This window comes from Perissodus microlepis, chromosome 11 (genome assembly GCF_051167445.1).
Source record: "Perissodus microlepis isolate ML-2025 ecotype Zambia chromosome 11, ASM5116744v1, whole genome shotgun sequence".
NCBI lineage: Eukaryota > Metazoa > Chordata > Actinopteri > Cichliformes > Cichlidae > Perissodus > Perissodus microlepis.
The window spans coordinates 6876510-6896658 of record NC_140471.1 but is presented as its reverse complement, the minus strand read 5'-3'; the positions used below and the strand labels follow the sequence as shown (position 1 = coordinate 6896658).

The 20149-nt window shown below is 40.3% G+C and overlaps 1 protein-coding gene across 2 annotated transcripts in view; it reads left to right on the top strand.

Annotated features, from left to right (window-relative positions):
* LOC146377141 (low-density lipoprotein receptor class A domain-containing protein 4-like) overlaps positions 1-20149 on the top strand; it is a 252368-nt gene that overhangs the window by 54765 nt on the left and 177454 nt on the right. The window contains exon 2 of one of the 2 annotated variants that reach the window (XM_084944949.1): positions 7422-7577. The exons of the other annotated variant lie outside the window; for it this stretch is intronic. The gene's annotated coding sequence lies outside the window, so the exon portion shown is untranslated. The remainder of the gene's footprint in view (positions 1-7421; positions 7578-20149) is intronic. 2 annotated transcript variants of the gene reach the window in all.

Sequence of the window (20149 nt, the reverse complement as noted above, 5' to 3'; positions counted from 1 at the left end):
AAATGAAGAGAACAACAAAAGATGGTCATTACCAACAAAAAAGTATTATGCAGTACTTGTCCGTTAAGAACGTATTTCATCATGTTAGTTAGTCTCTAGAGAAGTTAATTTGTTACACTCCCCTGACTAAACTTTTGTTTTACTTTGTAACATGACCTGAGATACGTTGTTACATAATTATTAGCTAACTTATAAAACTTTGTCTACAGTCTGTTACACAAGTGTTAATCAAAGCCTACATCAAAGCAAAAACCAACCCAATAAACACTTGACAGCAATCACCACAGTAGATTGTATCATAGAAGTGGTGGCTGCAATGCTACAAGCCTGCTAGCTTTTTGTTAGCATGCTGTCTGTGTAGATATTTGGAGATGAATTTTGCAGCCACTAAATGGTTTCTGTCCTGGGTGCGGTTTGTACTTTACCATCATCTTCTTGTTTTTTTGCACAGTAGAAATAAAAGCAGTTTTGCCATTATTTTGTGAAAATACATTCTTAAATACCATTGAGTCCTGATTTGAGCGGGTGAGCTCGACTTATGCTTGCCTTAATTGTTAATGTAACAAGTGAAACTACAGCCATATTGTAGGAAAATGTTGCAGAACCGCTCAGATAGCCATGAACCAGATGCTCAATGCCAGATCTGAGGAAAATGTTCATGAATGTTTAACTCAATTCTCAGGTTAATTGAATTTATCAGGAAAGGCTGAGAATTTCTCCTCCAGTCATGTTTTTCTAGGTTTAGCTCAAGGATCTTTGATCTGCTGTAAAAATCTAGGGAGCGTTGCTGTCCTTGCAGATCAATAGCAATTAAATAGAACAAAAAAAAGACCCTACTGAAGGTGACTTTTAGTTCACTTAAACACAGATCACACCCTCTTACTCCACCACACTGTTGAATAAACTAGACTCAGTCAAATGTAGACTCATCCTCGGGAGGCAAAGTCATTTTTCATCTCGCCCACCCAGGGATGAAACCATCTCTGATCTAAAGCCGTGCTGCGTGTGCGTGTTTTTGTGTGTGCGTGTGTGTAGGGGGCTGAATCAGTTGTGTCTCTGGCAGACAACAGTGTGTCAGGTAGCAGGATTCAATATCGGACACCTGTCGGAAGCAGTGACGCACACACAAACACACAAACATATGCACACACTGATGACAGGGTCATTGGCAGGGCAAAACCACAGTGAAGTGTGAAAGAGCTCCCCAGTTGCTCCATTACACCCCCCTCTGCTCTCCTCGTCTACCTTCTGCTCCCATTTCCTGCACATCCACTCTCATGGATTGTTTTTTTTTTTTTTATTTGCGTCACCCCTCTGCGCTCCCTCTCTTTACCCGCTTGCTGTATCCAGCTTGCTGCAGTCTGTGTTAGGCTGATAAAGCCCGGTTAGGTTATAGGAAGAGTCAGCAGGGCAGAAACAAAATGCCGCTGCTAGGTTTTAAATCTGAGCACTGTCACCCGAGCACCGCTGGGCAACTGCTGCTCTGGGATACATAGCGTCTGGTTGGCTGGGTGTTGGACAGGATGGCTGTCTGGGTGACTGGCAGGCATGCTGAATGGGAGGCTGGCTGGTTGGGTGAATAGCTTACCTGCAGCATTCTCACAGGAAAATCCTCTGCCCTTAGTAAAAAGAACATGAGCATTATGGTGATATATAAACTGAGGCTAAAACACTCTGGAGCTGTTTTATACTGTCCGTCTTCTTTTTGTGGAGGAAAGTGTGTTTGTATTGTTGCATGTCCTGTTCAGTTTCCATGGACACAACAGATTTCTGTGTTTTTGACAGTGCAGATCCAAAAGAAGGTTAATAGAAGATCAGTATTTTTAGAGTTGCAATTAATCATTATTAACAGTGTTTTTCTAGGTTTTTTCCCTTTGATTATGTAATAGAGAAAATTGCTTTTATAATGAAAGTGCTTTGGATGCTAAAATAAGACTGGAAACATTAAAGATCAGGACACATACTGATCTTGAACATGCACGTATATGGCTACATGCTGCATGTTTTATAAAGAGAAAGGTCTCGCTCACACTAACAAGCCTTCATCTCTAAGCAGCACAACAGTTTTTAGCTTTTTGTGGCTGAAATCTTTATTGCTTTTGTTCACTCCCAGTGCTTTTACTGTACTACCTGCGCCCAAAAACATTTTCATAAACATGTAATATTTAACTGCAAATGCAGCAAAGCCAGCCCATACCGTTGAATAGTCTACACTCTGTTCTCTCTTTATGACTTAGTGCAGCGGTCCCCAAATTTTTTTGTGCCATGGACCGATTTAATGTCAGACAATATTTTGGACCAGCCTTTAAGGTGTCGCGGCTAAATACAAGCAAATAAAATGATACGACCAGGACAAAAACTGTGGTATTTTGTAAATATAATAATAAACGTTAGTTCACTGTGTAATTGTGTAACTTTATTAGCACCGTCCTCCTGAAATGCACCAACAACATTGAGAGTAACATCCTCCTCTCTGCCCCTTAATGCTCTCTGGTCGCTATTTCAAAATAAGACACACAACTACAACGCGGGAAAAGACCCAGGGAAACTGAGTTACCGATAAAAACCCTGAAAATCATAAATTTCACACCTGAGCCTCAACTCTCGTGGCCCGGTACCAAACGACTCATGGTACCGGTCCATGGCCCGGGGGTTGGGGACCGCTGACTTTGTGCATAACTGTGTCATTATCTAACTAATGTAACTGCCTGAAATTGACAATTTTGTCATTATACTAGAAATATGAAACCATTTGTCTTCCATCAAAGTTTAAATTGATTAAATTTGCATAAACACAAAGTTGCTTATCAGCAGGTTGGTACTGACCTGTCTGAAACTAGCACAGCTCTTTGATACTTGTCCTTATAGAGCACAGTTTAGAAGCTTTAGAACCATATGTTCTTGTCGTTAAAGATCATTGTTAGTCTTTAAACTGGCCCAAGTAGTCTAGGAAGATTTCAGTAGTTGATGTAGCAATGCCTGTGTATACTAGTGATAAGAATTTATTTATACTGATTACAGCTTTTTGTAATCATGGAATGATAAAGAAGGCAGTCGACAGTTTCAGTCTCTTAGAGTAGCAAAAGCATTAGCATGATTTTTTATTTTTTTAACCAATGTAAGTCCAGTACTTCCTCTCCTTTGTTTTTGGTCTCCACCAACTCCAGATGAAACATTTAGCTGAGAAATGTTCCATAATACTCAATGACTGGCCTCCACCTGGTTGTAGAGATTATTTTCAGACATCCACTTTATTCTTTTTTTTACACACTTAACATCAAACTAAAACAAATCATTCTCAATGACACATAAGTTCTAATTAAAGACTTTATTAATTGTATAATATAAGAAGACAGATCCCAAACACAAAGCTAGCTTCCTGTTTTGTCCAGTCAACATTTATGTAATGACAATGATATAAATCAGCACACTTGAGAAGCTAGAAACATGATCACCTTTTTGTGTGATTACCTTATTATCCAAAGTGATGTCAGTTGCTTTTGCTAGGAAGACGAGCCCACGTAGACAGACAAATTTACCATATGGTGGCCTAGACAGGACAAGAATGACAGGAAGCTATGATAGCTGCACAGGATGGCTTCCACGATGCGATTTCTTTTGTCTGTGAGGAAAATGAGGAGAGAAGAATTTTTAAAAAACAAAGGAAATGGCGGGTAGAAAATACAGTGCCATAAAGAAAGGGACACCGTGTTGTAACAGGAGGCCATGCAGAAAATTACAGAGAAACTCAGACTACCTTCCCTGTTCCCCTAACCTCTCCCTCCCCATCGTCTCTCCATGTGTCTGCTCCCTCTTTCGTAAATGTTAACTTGCTAAAGAGAACACAGAAACGCTCAACCAGACAGTGTGTGTAAGTGTGTATACATATATATATATATATATATATAGATAGATAGATAGATATTTCTGTGCATGGCAGGAAGCATCATATTTACACACATACACACAAGCACAGACACAAACAGGAGCCAGACAGTGTGTATGAAGTGCAGCTTCAGTGAGTCCATCAAGTGTAATGATTGCCATAAATTCCCTCCTGGCTGCTTTTCTCAGCATCCTCTCCTTTCCTCCCTCTGCATCCCTTCATCACACTCTCCCCTCTTCCCTACATCAAACACTCCTCTCCCTCCCTTCTGCCCACCCATCCCGCCTCTATCCATCAAGCCCTCCTTCCCTCCATCATCAAACCCTCCCTTCTTCCATCCCGCCTTTTCCCGTCTCTTTGGTTAGGTTTCCTGGGTGACATCTGGTGCGTCTGGCTGGGCGGGCTGCTCCTCTCATCCTTCCTTTCCTTTCCCCTTTTTTAACTCTTCTCTTATTTCATTTTCTTTCTTAAACTGTCTCCCCTCCTCTTCCTTTCTGTTCCCCCCTCTCGCCCTCCTACTTTAAACACGACTGCTGTTACAAAGACATTAGCAACAGCAGATGTTTGATATGCAGAGCTCTGGTGAAAGTTGGTCGCTTTGACAACAACACATCCTCTTAAAAAGTGAAGAAAACGCAGACAAAGCCTAGCCACAGGTGCCAGGTAGAGAGAAAGCAAAATCAAAATGGTGGAAAATGAGGTCTGATGTGTGTTTCGAACATTCCTCTGGAAACATCGAGGCTTCTTTGATGATTTAAAAATTCTTCAGGAGCATTTTTCTTGACAGTCAACAGCCTCTGTTTTCCTCCAGCCGAACACGTATGATGCCAGCGGGCTGGCTTTGCCTCTCCCCCGGCCTCCCCTTACACCTTCTATCCTCGCTCCTCTCCCTTCATCTTTCACTCATTTTTCTTTAATGCCCCCACCCCGTTCTCCCAACTTCCACACGCACATACGCACACCTCCATCATTCCCGTCCCTGCTTCGTTGTGGGCAGATAAATCATCTGCGGAGTGGCAAAAGCTGCAGTGACTCATCTACCATCTAGACCACCTCGGCGAGCGAGAGAGACACAGAGAGAAACAGTAGGTGAGAGAAAAAGGGGGCGCCCGAAAGGAAATTAATAGAGTGAGAGAGGAGAAGTCAAATGAGCAAGAGAGGCTGTGAATACTAAAGTCAGCCAGCAAGAGACGGGGAGAGAAAGGAGAGGGGAACAACAAGAATGAGGGAGAGAAAGTGAGGAAAAAAGAAATGAGATTCGCGGTCAGCGTGTGACAGATGAGGTGCCGAATGAAAAGGAGGAAAGGTGGAGAAAGGATGGAGAATAGCAAATGCCCACAGAGAAAATATAACGTGTGAGTGTGTGTGTGTAAAGGCGCAGAGGGGGGACAGTAGATGGATAAGGAGGAGGGGGTTACAGGGGTCACCTCAGAGACAGAGAAAGGCAGGGCTGATTGACAGATCTGCTTCTGGCAGACTTTGAGCACACAGCCGTCTCCTGATGCCTCGCCTGAGTGCTGCAGTTTGTGCACGGCTGACATGCAGCACACCTCAGTGTACTTCCAACTTTATGAGGATCAGTTCAGAGGCTGCACTCTGAACCCCTGACTGACAGGTGGTCCTACCCAAGCACCAGTACTCATTGCCAGGTTGTGTCACTTGTTAGGTTTGTTTGTCTGTAGGATTATTTTAAAAGTGTAAAAATATGGATTTTCATGATTTTTCCTGAGGAAAAAGAAAAATGGCTTTGCACAACTTTGGAATTGTTGAAGTTGATGCAGATCTATGGCTATGTTCAAATCGCTGCAAATATCAAACTGAAAGTTTCATTTCCATATCAAGCAAAAATGTTGAGGCATAATATTTATATTATTGAGAAAAAAATCAAAGGACTCGATTCATGCAGGCTTTAGATCTCTTAAGTTTGTTTAAAGTCATTTCAAGGTAATTTAGACTGACTGAGAGAAAATTCAGCAAGTTCATACTGGACACATTAAGCTGTTTGGGGGAGAAACAAGTGTAATCAAGTGAATATGTAAAATTAGTAACATACCAGACTCCAACAAAGTGAATCTATAGTGTAGAACTTGATGAAACGGCCTCAATAAAGTGGAGATATTGAGGCTTGAATTGGCTGATACACTAACAGAAAGATTTGCTCTCCTTATATATCGCACTTTAATGAATCACACCTTTATTTCACATCAGGAGCCCTCAGCTGCATAGCAGAGTCAAAGATAACATGCGAGGCTGTGCTAGGCTAAAAATACGTTATCAAGGGCAGGGACTGAATGTATTCATTATATTAAATTATATATATATTGTATTGTTACCTCTGCTTTTATAATAGAAAAATCTTTTTAAAACCATGTTGTGAAATCCATAAACTTGAAATTTTAGGTTCTTATTTACATAATTCAGTTCAATTCATATCTATTCATTTCTATAGCCTCATATCACAACAATAGTCACCTAAAGATACTTTATGTTATAAAGGAAAGATCCTACAATAATGCCGCAAAACCCCAGCAATTGGATGACCTCCTGTGAGCAAGCACTTGGCGAAAGTGGGAGTGAAAAACGCCCTTTCAACAGGAAGAAACCAGACTCAGGGAGGGGCAGCCATCTGCAACACAAGACATAAGAACAACGTAAAACTTCTTATTTACATGAAATTAATCAGTTAACCAAGTCATTTTTATTAAAAAAAGGTGATTTCAGCAGATTAGTCACAGGAACAGTTTGGGAACAGTGAAGTTCCCAGATGCTTCAATAAAGCCAAATGCCTGACAGAGTAAGCATTTTTGGGTGCTTCTGAGGGTGCTCTTTCTACTCTTTACAGAAACATGGGCAATCGTGTTTCTCTTCATGGCCTGCAAAGGTCATTACTAGTGTTGGATGCCATAAGCACTTCTTTAATAGAGCGTCCTGGATACTGCTTAAACCAGCCAAGACATATTATCTACCCAGCATGTCCTGGGTCTACTCCATAGCCTGCTCCTGGTAGGAGATACCCAGAACAACTCACCAGGGAGTAAACACCTCCTGAATGATCAGACTTCTCCCCTGTCTGTAAGGCAGCGGTCCCCAACCTTTTTTGCGCCACGGACCGGTTTATGCCCGACAATATTTTCACGGACCGGCCTTTAAGGTGTCGCGGATAAATACAACTAAATAAAACTAGTACCGGTACCGAAAAAAAGAAGATTTATTCATAGCACACGTGAAAAGACCCAGGAAAACCGAGTAAAACGATCAAAACGATGACAAAATAACGCTGAAAACCGATAAAAACCCTGAAAACCATACATTTCACACCTGAGCCTCAACTCTCGCGGCCCGGTACCAAACGACTCACGGACCGGTACCGGTCTGAGGCCCGGGGGTTGGGGACCGCTGCTCTAAGGGACAACCCAGCCAACCTTTGGAAGATCCTCTTTGTCACCATTTGTGTCTATGATCTCATGTTCTTGGTCAATACCCAGTGCTTGTGGCCATAGCTGAGGATCGCAATGTCGATCTTTCTTTCTTTCAGGATCCTCATCAATGCTGACGCTGCACTAATCTGTGCATGAGTCTCCTGCTCCAATCTCTTCTCAGTCATTAACAAGACCCCAAGATACTCCAGCTCTGCTGCTTGGGGGAACAGCTCACTCATAAACAGGACCGGACACTCCTCCCTTTTCCAGCTGTGCGTATTTTTATCTTTTTTTAGTGTAGAAAGAATGCCAATGTAAGGACAACTAAAAGGTTGCAGGGTGTCCAAATAATGCAACTCACAGCCTGGTGATTGTAAATGAGATGCCAGGTGGATCTCTTCCCTGTCATTACATGATATCATCACTCCTGAATTCAAGGAATTCACTCGCCTGTCTTGGAAACCCACTGTACATCTAACTGACAATGTTTGTCCCTTGCATTCTGAGGCTATCAGTTAGCAATCCAAAGCCAGACAATAGAATAGACAAACACCTAAGTGTTTGAAAAATTCTGAAACAAACATTAGCCACTCAGTGTCAGTGCATACCAAGATAAAATAATTTCAGCTGTGAGGGTAGCAACTAAGGTTACTAAGACAGTGTTGACTGGCACAGTCTTAGTAAAATAACCCCACAGCCCTCATATATGAATGTAACCTAACCAAGCAGGCCAGCTGTGCTGAGCTGCACAGTGATAGGTGATCAGTGAATTATATTATTTACATCTGAGCTAGGCTTCATAGTGGAAGTTTGTAGAAACTCAAATGGTAAGGGTTCAGTGTGTGTTTAGAGAGATGTGGCATAAATGGGTCGTTGCTAATTACCCTAATAGCTGCTTCTAATGTCGCTGTTTGGTTACCAACTCACTTATTTGCACATTTAAAAATCAATGTATCAAGAGAACAATGAGGCCTGCTGTGGATGCGTGCGTGCAGCAGAGGAGATTTTTGTGCTACACTCACTAGCAAAAAAAAATGACCAGTCTGTCTAATAAACATCCTCCACTCCAAAGGTATAAAACTCAAGGAGGATAAAACTATAACAAGCTCACCCTGAGAATATATGTTTGTGTGCGAGAGAGAGCGAAGGAGAGAGAGTGAAAGTGGGGGTGTATCGACTCGTGAAAGTTGTGGAGAAGATGAAAAAGCGACGCAGCCGCCTCGGCTATTGCTCTGGAAGACATTTTTAGTCTGTTTTTCAATTTACAGTTAATGAGATTTTCAGCAGCCTCTCTCTATTCTGTTGTTAGTGTTTATCCTATCCTGTCTCCATAGCCCCATCTTTTATACCGCTGCAGTTCACCCTGTCTGAGCCGGATTGGCTTGTTTGTATAAATAGCTTATCGTGCGCTTGTGTGTGTGCGCGTGTGTGTATGTGCACGCACCTCACTGTGAATACATTTCGTGAAAATGCTTGTCCATACATGTGTGCAAATACATATGCATTATGTGTACCAAAGGCAATGCGGTCGCGCTTTTGAGTGCGTGTTTGTGTCTTGGAGCAGCATGCACTGAGGCGCTTTCCTGTGTCCTCCTGTTCTGCGCTGCTCTTCTGCTGCCTGACATCCAAAATACATTTGTTTTCATTTATCAGCCAACCAGACCCCCATATAGCAGCTTCCGCTCAGTGCCACAGACTGAAGAGGAAAATTCTACATTTAAGCAGCCCCTGTCCTCTGATTTGTCTCTCTTACCACAACTCAATGTTACCCTTTAAGCTCGAGCTAGCAGGGAAGACAAAGGGATTGTGTTGTGGTTTCTGTGTGCGACAAATCATAATCAAGTGAAATACGCATCAGAACATCACACTCAGTGTAAAAGCTTCAAGTTAGACTTAAGAAAAAACCCCAATTGCAATTAAAACTGATGAGAAAAAAAAAGTTGTGAATATGTGTTAAACATTATAATTAGGTAATCAGGTGCTCAAATTCTTGCCTCTGAGATGGCACTTTAATCATTCACACAGAACTAAGTGCACATTAGAAGTAGCTCATTATTCTGATGTTTACTTGAGGAAGGATTTTAACTTTCCCGAGGGAGGCGTCAGCAGGGAGTAAGGAGTCATATGATTGGATTTTTGTAGTATCCTGTTGATGCGCATGTTAATCTATCCTTATTTGAGAGATACGCGACTGATGGAAGCCGAGTAATGCTGATGAGGAAGTGAAGCTGTGTCACGTAATGTGGAGTTTGAATTGCATTTGACACGTTTGTCTTCCATTACTGGTGATGAGGCAGTGACACCGGGCCAGCAGACTGTGTTAAGATGTTTCCAGGCGGCCATAAATCAAAGTGGCTCGTGTGCAAATGTGTATGTTCCTGCGTCTGCACAGAGAAGATGGAGACTAACGGGGGATGCACAGGCAGCAGATAAAGATCAGACACCAGGGGGATGTTGCAATCATGCATATCAGTGAATTTAAAATACATAGATAACCCTATCGAGCAGGCTTAGAGGCCAGTCTGGCAGCCAGTCAATTTTCACACAAATGGGGTCCTCAGTGGGGGGGCTGCCTTGCAGGAGTCTGATTATGGTGTGATGGTTGTGTAAACCACAAAATCAGTCAGCTCGACACTACAATTTATAATGCGTTATCTATAAAAACGGATCAACTTTTATTGATGCCTGATGAGACTTGTGCCGTCGAAAGAATCTGACAATATAAACCCAACGACAGTCATCTTCAGGTGCTTTATATCATAAGGTAAAGACCCTCCAGTAAGAAAGAGGAAGATCTGACAGTCCTCTATAAGCAAGCATTTGATGACAGAGCAAGTCTGATGTAAAACTGAAACTTAGAACATAAGATAAGACAATCAGATATGCTTTATTTATGCAAAAGCTGGGAAATGTCTTTATTACAGCAGTTCAAAATAAAATTAAACATATAACAAATAGCTTAAGTCAGTAGGATAGTTTCCAGCTCGCTAAATTGTAACACAATATGATAAAAAAAAAAAAGTTAATGTGGTAAAAAAAAGTAAACAGGCAAACTTTCTTCAAAAACTGACATAAAAGAAAACAAAAATTCAAAAATAAATCTTTAAACTAATGAAAAATACAAAGTTATCAGTGCTGATGTGTGTGCACGTAGTTTCAGTCTCATCAGAATTAGTAGCAGTGAGTAACATAATGACTGTAAGAAAGTAAAAGTAAACAAGAGTAACAGTTACTTTGTGTTGAAAGAACTCTGCAACTACACATTTACACATAACATCAACCTGTCCAGGCTGATCAAAGAATACTAGCCAGTATTAGCTTGTTGATGTATTTTCATATATACTTCATATTCCAAAAAACATGTTAAATTGATTTTCTGCATTCATAGTTTGAGAAACATTCAGCAAACCACTTAAGCCCCATTAGGACTGGCTGACATTCCAGGTGGAGATGGGAGGATATAAAGTGTCTCTGCAGTCCCAGGTGATGTAATCTTCTTTCTTTCTTTCTTTTTTCACTCCAGAGCTTACAAGACAATATGTATTTGTATTTATTCTTTGTCTGAGTAATCCAGTCCTAATTGTCAGTACATCCGTGAGCATGTTACAAACAGAAACTATTTTTAATGGCATTAAGATACAAGCACGCAGCTCCTGATAAGACTTAAATTACAGGAGTGATTGGCTTGAAAACAGGAGATACATTTAGCTGTGATTATTACTAGGAAAGGGTTGAAAATCTGCTCACATAAAGTAATTTCTAGACTAGATGAAAGCCAGTGACCTGAGCTCCCACCTCCCCTAGAATCCATCTTTGCTCCTGCAGATGATGTGTTATACAGTATTTTATGGTGTGCCCTTAAAAGCAGACTTCTGGGGTTGCTTAACCTCATACCTATCTATAATTGTATGTCTTCCTGTGTACTTTGCACTCTTCAATCTCATATTCTTCCTTTAGACTGCGTTGTGCAGCGTGTTATCTCACAAAGCAGAAACGGCTCGAAAAATAACCGTATAAACATCTATAGATACACTCAGTGATGCCGTAGCCTGCAGATACAAGATCACTGTGGGAATGTAGGTACACATTATCACTAATAACACATCTCTGAACCTTTGTTATGGGCAAAGACTGGCTAGAGTTGGTAGGAATCTAATGACACTCTTTGGATAGACACTGTGAATGTATATGTGTGTGTCAGAGCGAGTGAGCGAGCAGGGGGAGATGCGCGTTTTAAAGATTATGTTTGCTTGAGGTAAAGAAGCCCTGTTTATGTTTGTAAGATGAGTCGTATGCTTCAGACTGCTGGGAACAACCTGTGAGTTCGTGTGCAAGTGTGTAAATGTAGCCTTCCACCGCGAGCATACATATTCACACACACCGCCTCAGTCCCTGTGAGGTATTTGTTACAGGGCAAACATACTGTATCATTACTGGGGTCGTGAGAAGGTAATGGGAAACAGAATGAGTCATCATATAGGATGTGTTAGCTGTGTGATATGGTATGAGTAGAGCCTCAGGGAAAGTGGCATCTGTACCTCATCTCCTTGTGCTTCCTTCCATCTTTCCTTCCCTTTTCATAAAAAGGATTCTTGTTGTGGTTGTGGTACTGGCATATTTGTTACATCAAAATTATCTTTGCGACAAAAAGCATGCTAGTCAGTGTTGTAATTCAAATGACAGGGTGTGACAGTGAGGTTCCAAGACATATGGCTATGGGTTTTGACCAATGACTGTAGAAAATACAGTCAATAAAAATGCTAGAATAATAGTCTTGTGTATATGAGACTTACTGAAAATGTTTACAATTTCAGCTTAAAGTCAAACATTAAAAAAGTCCCATTGTTACAATATTTGTTTCCAGCAATAATTAAAAATAAGCTTTGAAGAAGCTGCTAAATAGCTTAGCAAGCAAGGCTCTCTAGCATTCAGTCAGAAAGTGGAAGGTAATGAACCTTGCTTGTTAATGTTAGCTATTGTTACCAATAGATGTTATTTTATTTTATCGTTATTATTCATTTTTGCTACTACTAGATGCTGGTAATTACTCTATATTATGTTTTGTGACTTATGGTAAGAAGAGCTAGCTAACTCTTGGGTTTGGGAGGAAGCTAATTAGCCTTGCCTAGCTTAAAGATGATTTTGTCAACCCATTTCATTATTTTGGATACATATTGTTATAGTATCCATTCTGCAAACATTCACCAGGCCTCTGACACTTTTTCAGATTCTTCATTCCATATTTAGTAGGGACTTGGAATAAAATTATCACGTAGATACAAATTCGGGTTACCATTAAGTTACATGTACATGAATGTGAGACTTAAAAGGAAACATAATGAACCAAATATAGAATTGGGATTTAAAAGACATTTCTTTTAAAAAGATATAGATATTAATAACTGTTGAATGCAAGATGATGTTTGTACAAACGTTTGATCTGATTGGCCCATGCGTTAAAATGGAGATTGGGTACATACAGACATTTACATACAAGCTACATTCATTAAAGTAAGAGGAATTTGTGTGTAGCTATAGGCTCAGTGTAGAGACCAGTCAGGTTTCCCATTTATTAGCATTCGATAATATTCTAAGTTTTAAACCAATAAGCAAACTTCTAAAAGAGCAAAATAAAACTTTGCTATTATTTGTGCCTTTGTTCGAGTTGATAGGAAAAAGCACTTCAGCGTATCACTGCTGCCTATACTCACATTGTTTATGAGTTAAAAGATGCATCACTTTCTAATACCATTGTGCAGTCCAAAAGGGATAAGTGTTTCTGCTGTTCTATCGACTCCTAAAATATGGTCTTCTTGAGTAATCAATCCCACTTGAAATTCTATTCATTTTGCTTCAGTTTGATTTTATTTTCAGGCTTTCTGGAACATAAGGCGGTCCCTCAGAGTACCACGGAAAACGTTTTCACTCTAAAGAAGTCCACGGTAGGCCCTGAAACTCTGTAAAGAAATAAAATACACAGTAGGCGTTATAATGTTCATTAAATTAACTTTTACATGGACTGATTCTCATATAGCGCTTTTCTACTCTCCCAGATCACTCACAGCGCTTTATACAACATGCCTCATTCACCTATTCAACCACCAACCATCAGTAGAAAACTCACTCTGCGTCTTGAGCTACAGCCACCACACAGGATCTGTGAGGGAATCTAAAGTTTTAAAGAAAGAGATTATAATAAACTGACTAAAAAATTAAAATAAGTAACAAACTGATATCTATCCTAAAGAACAAACTGAGAGAAGCTGCATGAGGACTGACAGTTACAAAATCAAGCCGAGGCAAGTATGTACAATTAACTAGCGTGATTAGATTGCTGCACAAGCACAAACACACATAAAGCACTAGAATTACTTTTGAAGCATGTAAAGTAATCTGGACTTAAGTGATTGTGCGGTCATCACCACAGACAGACAGGTTGTCTACATAGCTGTCAGCTGCGTATTGTCTCTGCATGATGACAACAGTGAACTGCGGTCGATCGAGACACTGATGTTCAACAATAATCACCCTCATTAGTCATCCGTGTGTGTTGTTGTCCTAGATTAAACAATGAAATAAGCTCAAATCCCTGTTCAGAAAAGTCCCCTCAAATAAATAAAGCATGAATAACAAATTCTTCTAAAGATTAGTTGCTATGTTTCAATTAGCAACTGATTTTTTTAAAAAACAGGCTTGAGAAAGCCAGTGATGATATATGAACCATCATACGTGTTGTCCTACTGTGCAAGCTAGAGTCCACGCTCTGGGTTTTTGACTTGTGATCAGTGGTTTGGATTTAGTGTGAGAAAATGTTAAACCTTGTCCTGTCCCCTGTGATGTGGTGCTCATGTCAACATATGGTCAAAAGTGTTAATGTGCTTAATTAGGCCGGCACTCTGAGCAGCAGAGAACATCCCTGCTCATTAAGTCTGATAGGGAGAAAAAAAGAAAGTTGCTCCTAATGTATAGGAACAGCGACCTTTGCCTGATTAATGCAGAGTGGGACTGGCGCGCAGTGACCGGGAAGCTCCAAAAGGACTCGGAGCTGCAGCACTTTAACTGCATTATTATCACACTCATTTTCCTTAGTCAGCTTCTGGTCTCACTACAGTTTTATGGCTGCTCAGAGACTCAGCTGAGAGATTAAGGACTCATAACAAGTTGTTTCATGTAGAGTGTCACCTCTAATGTCCGCTTACAGCAGAATGAAATGAGCCATTAGGCCTGACCTATCTACCCCGGTTTCTGTTGAGATTCTGAGAGAAATGTCACTGTGGCTCGTGCACTTTGTGGCGTGCAGCAGGGCTCTCCCAGGATAAGATCCAGGAGGAGGGGGGTGCACGGTACAATGAGGAATATTTACAGTAATTTGTGGCGCGTTCTTCCTTCACACATTTAAAATGCATTAGAAGCCACCGATAGCCCATGACCACTGACACTCCCACCCACGCACAGCCTGTGCCAGGCGTTTAGGTTTGTTTGTGTAAGTAGGTCCATCCACATTAAAATGCAGACATAAGTCAACTCTCCTGCTGGATATAGAGGATAAAAGCCGTAGAAATCCACAGCAAAAGAAACTGTTCCCGTCCACAGTAGCTTTCCTGCCATTTAGAATAATTTGTTTGTAAAAGGAAAAAGGCAAATTTGGATTTATGATTTAAAGAAAAGTTTACATTTTTTTGTAGAAAAAAAGTTTGATTTGAATCAAAGTTTTTCTCTTCTAAGTAATTCACTTCTACATACTTTTATAAGTGACCCAGCTGCCTAGAACAGGGATGTGTCAGAATCAGCCCAACTCCAATCTGGCCCACTAAGCGGCCTTGGAAAATGTGAAGGAGGGGAATAGATTTTGAGCTTTTATCTGTATTTTCACAAGTTTTACAGCTTTTCCTACTATAATAAAGACCTCCCCAATGGCCACTCATGATGTGTCACACCTGGCTGTAGCAAATGGCAGCAGATCACACCTGTCCTGTTTTGTCTTCACTGCCTCCCTGAACATTTTAGGAGGGATTTCACTGCTAAACTTTTAATGAATGTTTGGATCTGGTCCTGAGCGCCTCGGCAGAAGTGTCGACCCTGTACGACCGAGTTCACAGGCTTGATCCTAAAGTGGGGCCTTTCTTACTGCTCGGAAATTGAGGTTTAAATCTAAAGGTGACAGCGTTTTTTCCATCAGGGCCACTCAGCTTTGGAACAACCTGCCTGAGGAGATAAGGCTTGAAAATCTGTGACTTCCTTTAAGCGACTTGGAAGAAATACTTTTTTTAATCAACTTACTTATATGTGATGTCACCTTTTCTAACAGTTTTGTTGTTTGTGTGTCCGTTTTCTGTTTTTATGTTGCTTTTGCAGTTAATATGGATTTTATTCTTTTGTTGGAGGTTATTTTTTACACTGTGTTTTATATTTTTGCTTTCCTTTCTGTTGCTTTGTTTTGGGGGTTTTGGGTTGGGGAGAATATTGGAATAGAGGTAAATGAGCAAAACTTGCGCTATTACAGCCAATTTGTATAGCCATGGACACACTGGAGCAGAGCTGGTTGACTGTAAATACACAATTTACTAACTCAAAGAGGCATAAAATGTTAAGTAACTCTTAATTAATTGTGGCATTTGTTGACCTTATCCTTCCTTCCTGTCACTCATAAGTGAACATAATCAAATTATGCACTCTTAAGGCTGTATGTAACACAAACACGCCGTTGAAAACAAACAGCGATGTATTTTTGATCTAGTGTGGTAATTGTGTGCTATAATTGAAAAGCCATATCACAGTATTTTAAAAGGAGACATCAGGTGCTTTTCTAACGACCTGTTTTTGTGCACATTTCAATGGAAATTGCAGAAATTCTGAACGTTCTTGAGGAGTTTTTACATTGTTTGATGTGCGAATGTTTGTACGAGTACAAACATTGAGACATGCCAGGTGAATAATGATTGTATAAATGATGCATGTGACCTCCACTTTGCTAGGCTTACATAGGGGCAGATGAAAAACATCAGATCTGTTTGCAATGATGAAACTGAAACCCTGTTAAATATCAGATCAAAGTAACAGCAGTGCTTTATAGCTATTCTTCTTAATTTCATGTATAACTGCATTCTTTTCCTAATATGGCTTTTGGAAAAAATACTGGAATGCGTTATTACTTAGATGTACTGGTCAAATCATATTAGTACCACATTCAGTCAGTTGTAAGGTTGTTAAATAACCAACACAAACATCATCACAAACCCAAAGAACATAATAAAATGTTATTTATTATAATATTATAATAGCATTTTGAAAAATGTTGAAAAACTTTCTTTAGCTTATAGAAATAAAACTGAATTTAATTTGAATTTCTCAAATTAAAGCCATTCATGTGCCCACATAAGTAGGCAAGAAGTAAGTGTTGAGTTCTCCTCCAGGACACCACAGGTTCACGTCCCATTTAGGAGCTTTGTGTTCTGTGCTTTGTTTCTTTTTTTTATTTATGCCCTGATTTGTTTTCATTTTGCTGGCTTTGCACTTTCACTTGCTCCTTGGCTAGGTGACTTGTAGTTTAGTCGACTACTAAGTTAGCTAGGATAGATTTAGAAAAGATGCAAGACTCACTGATCGTGCTGCCACACGTACGATTCATCGTTTCAAACTGCACCATACTTCAAACCATAACCTTGCTGCTCTTTATTGTCGATGACTGCATGTGTGAACAAACACATGGGTGTTGGGTTTTTTTGCAGTGCATCATTTTTGGTAGCACAATTTAACCCACATGCAACACACGAGCCTGCGTGCCTGAGGAATTCATCTCCTCCTCAGACAGTTAGTCAGAGCTCTCTCGGGGGAGGTGGGTCGCTCCGTTTGCCTGGGCTGTGCTGTCTGATTTTCTTGATACTTTGTCTTTTTTTTTCTTTTTTATCTTCCTCAGTCAGAGGGAATGAGAAGGATTTTTGCTGCATGACTGCAGCCTGTAATGTCTCTGCTGCCTCCAGCTCCTGCATTTGCTCATGCTGTTCCCCTTTGTGTCATCTTTTTTTTTTCTGTGTGTCTGAACTCAAATATACCTGCATATTTTCATGTTTACATACTCTTTTGAATGGCCTGTAAAATTGTCTGTATTTATGTCTGCATTGTAGGAGATTTGTTCTTTTCAAAGATGGCTTGGAAGCACTAAGGCTTTACTGGACGTAAATCATTTTATCAAACAAAACTAAATGTCTTTTTTAAAAAATCTTGCTCTCAGCTACTTCAAAGAACAGTAGTTTCACTCTGTGGGACTCTTTTATTTATTTTCTGCATTGCTAAGTGTTTCATGACTCTGTTGTCTGGTACTTTCAATACAGTCTTTACTTTCTGTGTCTTATTTTCAGATTGGGTGGAATGGGTAAAATGGCAGTGGTTGAAAAAGCTTGTTTCTACCATAGACAAGTCAAAAAGTTCAAAAGTTTTGACCCGATATGGGTTTTCTTATACCACTTTGCAGAATCTACCTGTCAAGCATTTGATTCTGTGATAAATATTGCCTGTAGCTGTAGTATTAGTCGCAGAGTGGAGGTTTTCTTTGCCTTTTGGAAGTGATTTTTGAGTTAAAAAAAAGTCCAGGAAATGTTGAGAGAGTATATAAAACGGAAAGAAACAATTTAAAAAAACAAAACAAAGAAAATGCATTCTTGTGTTGGCACCATGCTGTGTGTAAAAATGTTTGGAATTCAGTGTTCAGTTATCACATAAAAGTACATAAACTGCACTCAACATGTTCATGCTTCCCAACCCATCTACTCTGTGTCATTTTATATCAAAGAAATGAAAGTTAACACCCTAACCCAGGGGTCGGCAATCTCAGTCCACGAGGGCCGGTGTCCCTGCAGGTTTTAGATCTCACCTTGGGTTAACACACCTGAATCACATGATTAGTTCGTTACCAGGCCTCTGGAGAACTTCAGAACATGTTGAGTAGCTAATTTAGCCATTTAAATCAGCTGTGTTGGTTCGAGGACACATCTAAAACCTGCAGGGACACCGGCCCTCGTGGACTGAGATTGCCCACCCCTGCCCTAACCACTTCGTCTCCAGTCATGCACGACCATCAGATTTGGCTTTAACTCAGAAAAAGATTCAGGTTAACAGGTGACCTGCTGTTTAAGTTTAGTATTGTAAGTTAAATAAAAGTTGCATCTGTGAAGTCAAATAAAAAATACAAATAAATTACACAATCTGGCTGAAATGTCTAATCTGTCAATATTTGTACATGGTAGTACTGTACTTGTGTTCTGCCACGAATTCCTGGTAATATTGGATTTGAACGCAGCGCTCACTCAGTGCTGCTAATAAAGCTTCGTATTCACCCCAGGATGACTTCATTTCTTTCCTCGTTGTTGCAAAGACTTCATTCCACCAATCACGGACAACCCCAGAACTCAAATACAGTCAAATCACAGCAACACGGAAGGCTCCTTTGCGGTCTTATTGTCAGAAGGAAGGCCCTTGCGGCTCATCCGCTTTACATTCGTTCTATAGCACAATAAAATCATATGTATGAGCCCAGTGTTTACGCCTACAGTCAATCTCTGTTTTTCTCTGTTCCTTATTTCTCGTCTAATCCGTCCAGTCTGTTCCCATCTTTTTGTCTTGGTTTGATGATTGGGACAGCTAGCTAACCAGCTGCACTACTACTGCACATCAGGAGACATTTTAAGTAAATCCTTTGAGAGCCCTTGAGGGAAAGGCTTTTGATCAGTTGTCTCTTTATGGAAGTGTAGGCTAATTTTGCCCGATGGCTCTTGCCTCTTTACAGTCTTTGTGTGGAGCTCTTGTGTCGGTATGGATTGTCAGATTAGGTCTATATTTGTTCTTTGTTTGTTTGTTGTTGTTGTTTTAAATACATCTGCATGACTTAACTGAACTGCACGCTCACACACAAAAGCCAACAGTATAAGTATTTCTATATCATCTATCACAGTGTGGCTAGCTTCCGTGTTAATGGCATCCACTGCCTGTCTGTCATTTGCCAGTATTTCTGTGCCTTATGCGTCCGTCGGTATGTGTCTGTCAGTCCGGCCTCTCGACACTACAGTTGATGCATGGCCAGATTAAGCCTGTCAGATTTATCACACTCGACTGGCAGTCAGCGCGACGCAGAGCCAGATCAGACAAGGATTTGACGAATGACGCCTTCAGCCTACCTTTGTTTGCTTCTTGCTTTGCCAGTCATTTTGTGCACCATTACACACTTTAAGATAATTTATTTATCTGTTTTTTTGGCCTGCGGTGAATGATATATTAGATAATTCCCCTGAAAGGGGGTTTAAAAAAGGAGGTTTAGAGGTTATGTTTTTAGATGTTTCTGCTTTATTGCCCGAGAAAGGTAAAGGATAACGTGCACTTGTTGTGTTATTAGTGTGTGACAGCTCAGTAAGTACGGATTAAAAAGGAATGTTTTTGGACTGAAACCAACTAAAATTACCCACTAAGAGCTGTGTTTAATGCGGTCTTCATTCGCAAGTCCAGGAAGACTGGAGTGATGCCACTGAAATACTAAAAAGCAAAAGAAAAATATAAGATCTATATTTTTCTTGAGAAATCAAGCATTAACTGTCTATGACACAAGCCTGTGTTTCTCACTGTCTGTCACAATACATTATAGCACAGTGTGATACCATGTTATACAATAGAAGACAGTATAATGTGATTCAGTGCAATACTGTAAGATAAAATAGGATGTGGTGTATGCATGAATGTGGACTAAAGGAGGAAAATAAACCTGCAGGTATGTTGGATGCTTCTGGAGGATAGGTAGCTACGTGTTGTTTAGCTCTCTGCTGCTTTTGCTACCTGTACTTAAAAAGTGCTGGATTAT